At 38.7% G+C, this 9,199-nt stretch overlaps 1 pseudogene; it reads right to left on the reverse strand.

Annotated features, from left to right (window-relative positions):
* Positions 1–7,474: 7,474 nt before the first annotated feature.
* Positions 7,475–8,002, reverse strand: LOC101598253 (annotated as a pseudogene).
* Between the last annotated feature and the right edge of the window lie 1,197 nt (positions 8,003–9,199).

The following is a 9,199-nucleotide window of genomic DNA, read 5'->3' on the forward strand; positions in this document are numbered from 1 at the left end:
GCATTTTGATATGACAGCCACATAAAAAGATGCTATTCTCATAGTTTTTGCATATATTATTTGAAAACTTACATAAATGTTTATTTTTGCATTAGCTCATCTACTGGAGAGAGGAGAAAAGATACAAGAAAGCAATAAACAATTTTATTCATTCACAAAAGCCTGTAACTGAGAGTGGATACTGACTTACCTTGAACTCACAGTCTATGCTTACTCAGCATTCCATGAGCCTCTCAACAATGACTCTTCATGTCTCCCAAAGTCACCATCACCACCCTCTTCTTTCACCTTTTCTACGCTGCTCTAATGAGCAACTTATTTCACATTATAGTTGCATAACATTGTTATTTCATCTTTGCTCCTGATATTTTAAATCCATATGTTGAAGCTCAAGTCTCTGATAAGTCTACTGCAATCTTCTTTGGAGTTTGTTTTAAAAACTGAAATTTAGGGACTGGAGAGATGGGCCAGCAGTTAAAGGTGCTTGCTTGCAAAGCCTGAAAGCCTGAATTCAATTTTCCAGTTTCCATGTAGTACAGCCTAATGCACAAAGTGGCACATGCATCTGGAAATCATTTGAAGTGGCAGGAGAACATGGTGCACCCATACTTACTCTTTGCCTCTTTTTATCTCTCCAATAAATTAAGTAAAAACATTAAAAACTGAAATTTAGTCACAGAATGTATTAAAGAAATGGAGGAAAAGAGTGAAAAAAATTGATCAATTAAGTAGCCTTGACCTGGAGAGATTGCTCAGTGGTTGGGGCACTTGCTAATGAAGCCTAAAGACACAAGTTCATCCCCAATACCCGTGTAAGCCAGATACATATATTGGCACATGCATCTGGAGTTCCTATGCAGTGGCTAGAGGCCCTGATACACCCATTCTCTCTCTCTCTCTCTCTCTCTCTCTCTCTCTCTCTCTCTCTCTCTTAAAAAATGAAAATAAAATATTTTTAATAAAAGAAAGAAAGTGGGGCTGTAAAAATGGCTTAACAGTTAAGGTGCTTGCCTGCAGAGCCTAAGAACTCATGTTTGACTCTCCAGGTCCCACTTAAACCAATTGCTCAAAGTGATGCAATCACACAAGGTTGCACATGCTCAAAAGGGGAAGCATGAGTCTGGAGTTCAATTGCAGAGGCTGGAGGCCTTGGTGTGCCAATTCCCCCCCCCCCCCTTTCTCTCTTTCTCACTCTCACATAAAGAAGGCAGTCTTCTGGTTGCCTCAATAAAAACATAGAAAGAAAGCAGCCCTGTCAGATGTGTACAATAAGTAGGGGCCTGGTGCCTACAAGGTGAACTAAGCATACTTTTCCCCACCCCCACCTCAGGAACTATGAGAAATAATTCATAATGTGCTTGTTCTCAAAAAGATGTGAAACCACAGTTAGCACCATTTCTTTTCAAGCAACTCTTCTTACTAACTTTATCCTCAAAATACAATACACTATTAATGCTCATTTTAACTTTAATTTCACAGGCTCCTAAACTATACTGAGTTGGCTCCACCACTCCACCCCTATTAATGCCAGAAATTTTTTTCTAATTCCAGCCTCATAAATCAAAGGTCTAATGTAACCTTTCCATACTTACTTCTGGAATCATTTAGATGAAATAAGACTGTGTGTAATAAGAGCTAGCAATAAAAGGACTTTCCACTTGATCTGCTACTACTCAATTTGTAGTAGACCCTAGCAAAAATAATCTGTAATCCACAATTTGGGGCCTGCTCCTGAAATTAAAGACACTGAAAGATTCAAAAGACTGAACACTTGTAATCATCTTTAGTACAGAAAAACCCTGAGCTACATTCTCTTAGGACAGAATGTTATTTCCAACACAAGTTCTTTCAGTGGCCCACACATAATTGTTTAAATGTCATGAAATCCCCTAAATGTGTGTGATAACATAATTAAAATTAATTCATTTATTTTACTTTCACTGATGGAAATGTGAGCACATAAAATGCTATTTCACTGCTAAATCCAGTGAATGACAGTTGAGCTTTCCCACTGAGGGTATCTAGTTAGTAGACATTTTACCTTACAAATTCAAATTTTTCTCCCCAGCACACATGTGGACTAAGACACTGATTAGTGGGCTTCCTGAATGAGAGATTCTCTCATTCAAACGTCTGGTTCAGGCGAGGTCCTTATTGAGGTGAAATTTCTGCTGTAATGAGATCCCTCTAACATTTTCACAAAGTATTATACAAATACTTTTTAAGAATGCAGCAGAAAATAAGATGCCTGTAGGAAGTGGTTTTGTTGTGCCAAGACCCCTGACTAGGAGCCAAGTCCCCCAGTCACCCAGGAGTCACCCAGCGCTAGTGCTCTATCTAAGTCAGGCCTGGGCTTTTTTTTAAAAGTGGTTATATTTGGTCTCACATTTTCTGCCTTCTTGGAATGGTATACTCATTTGTGGTGAGTAAACACAACAGAAACTCTGGCAGAGAAAAATGAACTAATATCTTACCCAAAATAATCTGTACAGAGTTCTGGGCTGTGCCTCTGGAACTCACTTCAAGAAATGTCTCCATATTCTTCCTGCTGAACCTTCAAGCTACCACTCTTACATGGACCTGCCCTTCTTACTTCCTCCTGAATGACCAGATACAAAGGAGATTTGCCTAAAGCATGCTGTTGTTGTATAAAGCAAATATTTTCAAATAAGCATATCAATGATTGGAGAATGCTCCAAGCAAGCGAGGAGGAAGTTTAAGTTTTTGATTGTATACTTATAATTAACATTCAATAAGATGTAGACTTCAGTAATGCATAGATGATTTAGGCAAAGATTTCTAAGACTGATAAGGCAACAATACTGATAGAACTGTTCCAGCAAAGCTTAAAAAGGAAGTAGGTGAACACTTCCAATGAGAGGAGTACATTATTCTTCCTACTTCAGAATTACTAGCACTAGAAAATGTGATTTATAACCTTGAGTTACTTTACCATCTATTTAGGTTTGAAGATAAATGAATCAAACATCCAAATTAAAGTAGAGTCATTTATTTCACGGCTGACTTGTGTACCCATAGGAAAGGCTCAAGTTTGGCCCTACATAATTGCCAGGCTTGAAATGGGCTTGGGGACACCCCCCCAAAACTTCACACTTATCTGTAGCTACTAAATTCATGTGTAACACAGATTAGCATCATTCTTAATAGCCAAAGGATTGTGTTTATCACTCCACCACTCAACCTCAGGAGCAGAACTATGTCCAGACCAATACTCATATTCAGAGCCCCTCAACCTGCATCACTACCAGGCAGAGGCCTGGATCATGATGAGATGTTCGTATGTTTCAGCCTGTATCTCTGCTCAGTACATCAGGGGCCCATATTACCCCTCAGATATGTTCATGTCTATGTGGCTATGCTCTTCAGGAATACCTAGCTTAGAAGTAGCCATGAGATCAATGAACTTCTTTTACCAAAATATCTCCACCACTAGTATCATTAGTTCAAACAAAACTATACTTACTTGAGAAGAGGCAAGATCGCCAGCACAAGATTCTTCCATTGAATTTAGTGCAGGTGGGCAAAACCTAACCTTAGGCAGATTTTGTTTTTTACACTCTGTGCACTTTTATTCAACATTGTACTAGAGGTTCAAATTAGGGCAATTTGACAGGAAAATAAAATCAGAAGGCATCCACACTGAAAAGAAAGAAAAAATATATTTCCTTGTAAATGAATTGATATTATATGTATACAAGTCTAAGAAATCTATAAAAAAAGGGCTATTGGAATTAATTAGAAAGTATAGTAAGGTGGTAGAACAGAAAGTCAACAAGAAAACAGAAATTATAAAACTACAAGTACAATATCATAAAAAACATTAAAACAGAAAAATAAATAAAAGAAATGGAGGAATTGATACTTGAAATTAAAAAAAAAAACACTCTTGGATGCATTAAAGTCTTTCCTAAATGAAACAATATTCCATGCTATAAGTCAGAAGATTAAGCAGTGTAAAATGACAATTTTTTCCAAATTGAATTATAAGTTCAGTGTAATTGTTATCAAAACCCTAGATTTTTTATGCCAATAATAATTTTCTTGACCATAAAATACCCATAAACATGAAACAGACCTACACTACTTAAACAAACTTGAAAGAGAAAAATTAAGTTGGAAGTCTCAAGTTCCCTATGTAAAAACTGACCACCAGGCTAGAGAAATGGCTTAGCAGTTAAGTGCTTGCCTATGAAGCCTAAGGACCCCGGTTCGAGGCTTGACTCCCCACGACCAACATTAGCCAGATGCACAAGGGGATGCATGCGTCTGGAGTTCGTTTGCAGTGGCTGGAGGCCCTAGCATGTCCTTTCTCTATCTATTTCTATATGCCTCTTTCTCTGTCTGTCACACTCAAATAAATAAATTTAAAAAATTTTAAAAACTGACTACAATGTTATAATATTATAATAATATACATGTGCAGATTAATTGATAAAATAGGCAATATAGAAATAAACATATAAATGAAGGATTAAATTTTTATATGGGTTTCATGACAATACAACGTGGAAAGAATGTTTTGTAGTAAACAAATAGACAATTACATAGCTACATGTGAAAGAATTGAGATGTAACAGTTTCTCATGACATAAAAGTTTCATTAAAAATTTACCCCATAACTTAGAGTAAGAACATTTATTTTTTATTTTTGTAGTCAGTGAATATGGTCAAGGTGGTACCATTGTTAGCCTACTCCCTGTCCCACCCCGTCCACAAGGACCCCTTGTTGGGGCTTTGGGGCCATGCATTGTGGGGTTACACTGTAGTTTTGGGTAGGAGGAAATGTCTCTGCATGTCATAATCCAACTTGTGGCTCTGACATTCTTTCTGCCCCCTCTTCTGAAAATTTCCCTGAACCATCTTAGGTTCATAGTAGTTCTGCTTCAGTGTTGAGATCTTGGAAGCCTCTGTGTCTGTGGATATCTCGTTTGGTAGGGGTTGATTGTTCTCTGTGTCTATCTCCATCACCATTGTGCTGGTTCCTGGGTCACCAAGAAAACAGCATTTTTGCATGTTTCCCAATTATTCTTAGTTTCAGCTGGGGCCCTTGTGAGGTATAGTGGAGTTATTCTCTCCTTAGGATCTGTAACTCTCTGAAAAAGAGAAGCAGATTCTTTAATGGAGAGTAAAGTTAGCACCAAGTAAACATGATAACCATTGTTTTTTAGAGAGAGTTTAATGGAGAGTGGACTCATTTTTGGATACGGTTCTAACTTGTTTCCCAGCTCCAGCTATGGGTTCCATTCCACTGAGCAGATCAGCTAGCCAAATCAAGATCAGTTGGTTTCCCACCATGGCTATGCACCACTATTGCACTTGTATGTGCATCATGTCAGGTTGTTTGCTGCTAAGTAGGTGAGACCAAGCAGTTCATGAACAGATATTGGTCATAATCCCCCAGCTGTTCATGTCACACCTCCTAGCACTAGACATGCTAAGTGTCTGGGGACTGAGTCTCTTCCAGCTCCCAGCCATATTGTTCTATGATATGTGCCAACAGTGTATGGTATTTTCAGCAGTAGGGACTTACCACTAACCTATGATGGGTCATCAAGCACTCTGACATAAATATGTCTTCTTTGGGGAGACCTTGTAGGTCTCTGTGATCTAAAGCTCATTGTAGATGATATCTACCTGCTGGTACCAGGGGTTACAGGTCAGCACCCAAGAAGAGAAGGAGGAAAAGGATAAGTGATAGAAAAGAGATAGAGAGGTGAGAGAGAAGAGGGAGAGAGAGAGAGAGAGAGAGAGAGAGAGAGAGAGAGAAGCAGAAACAGGAGGAGATAATTGTCAGTTTTTGTCATACCCTCTCTAGGGCCTTGTGAATCTGGTGTTCTCACTAAGGGACTAGTGGAGGTTCAACCATTCGGTCTATCTTTTAGGTTGTAGAGTTTTATAATACCACTGCTTTTTGGGTCCAATTTGTGACCCCACTGATCCCTTACCCTCCACTCCCTTTCCACCCTCCCTATTGTCTGGTCCTCGATATGATTGGTAGGTATGCCAGCAACATGGGTAGATTCAGGTTAGAAGCTGTAGATGAGTGCGACTATGTGGCGATTATCTTTCTGTGATTGGGAGAGTTCACTGAGAATGATCTGTTTCAGGTTTGACCAGTTTTCTTCAAAGTTCATTGCGTCATTTTTCTTTACTGCTGTGTAGAATTCCATCGTGTAGGTACACCACATCTTAGTTATCAGTTTGTCTGATGATGGACAACTGGGTTGATTCCAGCTCTTGGCTACTATGAATTGAGCAGCTATAATAAAGAAGGTTGAGCAAATCTCTCTGAAGTGAGATGTAGAGCTTTCAGGGTACATGCCTAGTAAGGAAATAACTGGATCTGTTGGTAACTTTATAGTCAGGTTTTTTAGGAGTCTCCATATTGCTTTTCAAAGTGGTTGCACATCTTACATTCCCACCAACAGTGGATGAGGTATCCTATATTTCCACATCCTTGTCAGCATTTATTTTCACATTTTTTGATGTTTTCTATCCTTACTGGGGTAAGTTAGAATCTCATAGTTGTTTTAATTTGCATTTCTCTGTTGATTAGGGATGATGAACACTTATTAGGTGTGTATTTGTATTTCTTCCTCTGAAATGTCTGTCCAGTTCTTTGCCCCATTATGTGAGTGTGTTCTTTGACTCTTTATTATTTAGGTTTTTGAGTTCTTGGTAGATCCTGAAGATTAGGCCTCTGTCAGTAGGTTATTCACCAAATATTTTCTCCCATTCTGTCAGTAATGTATTGGCTCTGCTTATTGTCTGTGAAAAAACTTTTCAAGGTCATAAGATCCCATTGGTTAAGTGATTGTTTAAGACCATGTGCTACTGGAGTTTTTTACAGGAAGTCTTTTCCCATTTATAAATCATGGAATGTTCCTCCTAACTTTTATTCCAGAAGTAGCTGAGTTTTTGGTGTTTTTGGTGTTATATTGAGGTCTTTGATCCATTTGGACTTGATTGTTGTGCATGGTGAATTGTGTGGATCAAGTTTCAATTTCTTTTTTTTTCTTTTTTTTTTTTTTTTTGGTGGTACATACCTTTAATATCAGCATTTGGGAAGCAGAGGTGGAAAGACTGCTGTTGAGTTTGAAGCCACTCTGAGACTACATAGTGAATTCCAGGTCAGCCTGCATAGAATGAAATCCTACTTTGAAAACTTTAAAAAAAAAAGGGGGTGGGGGGAGACTGGAAAGATGCTTAGTGATTAAGGTGTTTGCCTGCAAAGCCAATGGACCAAATGGCACATTATCTTTCCTTTATAATAACTTCTAAATGTGCTGATTGGCCATGGCAGCACATACAGAGGAATGCACATGAAGGTTCCTTCCATAGCAATCCTGGAGACTTAATGCACTCCATAATAGCAACAGCATGCTCTCAAAGCAGGTAGTGCAAACTCACTCCCAGTTCTATCATTTCACATGCTAAAAGCACACAATGGAAAAGTAATTTGATGTTCCTTCATTTTGATGGTATTGCTTTCCTGTCTTCAGGGAGTTTGACTTTAAAAGTTACAAAATATTGGAGCAGGGAATTCACATCTTCTAGTTCTAACTGGTACTCTTGAGCAATCCTCTCAGCAGTCCAAGTTTCTGGATGAAGCTTGTGGTTATTGAGCAGCATCAGTACCTCCACAACAGAAACTTTGCCCTTTGGAATGTGTACAATATTCCTATCAAAGTGTAGGCCTTTTGGCAGTCTGTATTCCTTGGGCGCTGGTCATGATCCAGCATCATTTGCCAGCAGGGAAGATACGGGATCTTTGGAATCCACACACATATCCTTCAGTAATGACAGTAGCTTGTTGTCTTTTCTAGTAATTTCTCCCTTAATCTCCAGATTGTTGCTCTGGCAGCAGGCTCCGGGTGGTGGGGTGCCGGGGAGCTGAGGAGGGCTTCATCTTGCTGATCTCTTGCTCCGCTGGGCTTTCCAGGTTGAAGTTCCTGACTGCTGGCACCACTGAAGCCCCCATCTCTACACCATGATGCCCTCAGGGTCAGAAAACACGAGCCTCAGGTGACCTCTGGAGCAAGGAACCCACACATGTGCACGGCCTGGGTCAAAGTTTCAATTTCTTGAATATGGTTATCCAGTTTTTCCAGCACCTTTTGTTGAAGATACTGTCTTTTTTCCAGCCTATATTGTCAAGGCCTTTGTCAAATATCAAGTAGCTGTAATTACTTGGGCCAAAGTCTGGGTCCTCAATACTATTTCATTGGTCTATACTCCTGTTTTTATGCCAGTACCATGCTGTTTTTATTACTATAGCTTTGTAGTATAGCTTTAGATCCGGCATGGTGATGTCTCCATAGGTCTTTCGTTTGCTGAGGATATGCTTGGATATCAGAGGCCTTCTGCTTTTCCCTATGAGTTTTGAGATCAATTTTTCTTTCTCTGTGAAGAATAATGCTGGGATTTTTGATGGGAATTATGTTAAATCTGTAGATTGCCTTTGCAAGGTTTGCCAGTTTCACAATGTTAATTCTCCCTATCCAGGAGCATGGGAGGTCTTTCCATTTTCTTAAATCTTCCTTAAGTCCTTTTTTGAGTGTTTTTATGTTTTCATTGTATAGATATTTTACTCATTGGTTAATATTATTTCAAGGTATTTGTTGTTGTTTTTGCTATTGAAAATGGGACTTTGTCACTTATTTCTTTTTCTGTATCCTTGTAATTAGCATATAGAAAGGAAACTGACTTTTGCACATTGATTTTGTATCCTGCTATTTTTCTTAAGGAGTTTATCACCTTTAAGAGTTTCAGAATGGAGGCTCTCAGGTCTCCTAGATATAGAATCAGGTCATCTGTGAAGAGTGCTAACTTAATTTCTTCCTTTCCAAATTGTATCCCCTTTATTTCTTTCCCTTGTCTTATTGCTTGAACTAGGACTTCCAGTACTATATTGAAAATCAGAGGTGAGAGTGGACACCCCTGTCTTGTTCCTGATCTCAATGGGAATTCCTTCAGTATCTCTCCATTAAGTCTTATTTTGGCATTAGGAGTTTTGTATATACCCTTTATTGTGTTAAGATATAAACCAACTATACCAATTCTCTCTAATGTTTTGATTATAAAGTGATGTTGTATTTTATCAAAGGCCTTTTCTGCACCTATCAAATGATCATGTGGTTTTGTGTTTATCCTTGTTTATGTGGTGCATTATATTGAC

The sequence above is a fragment of the Jaculus jaculus genome, chromosome 10 (assembly GCF_020740685.1).
Source record: "Jaculus jaculus isolate mJacJac1 chromosome 10, mJacJac1.mat.Y.cur, whole genome shotgun sequence".
NCBI classification, from domain to species: domain Eukaryota; kingdom Metazoa; phylum Chordata; class Mammalia; order Rodentia; family Dipodidae; genus Jaculus; species Jaculus jaculus.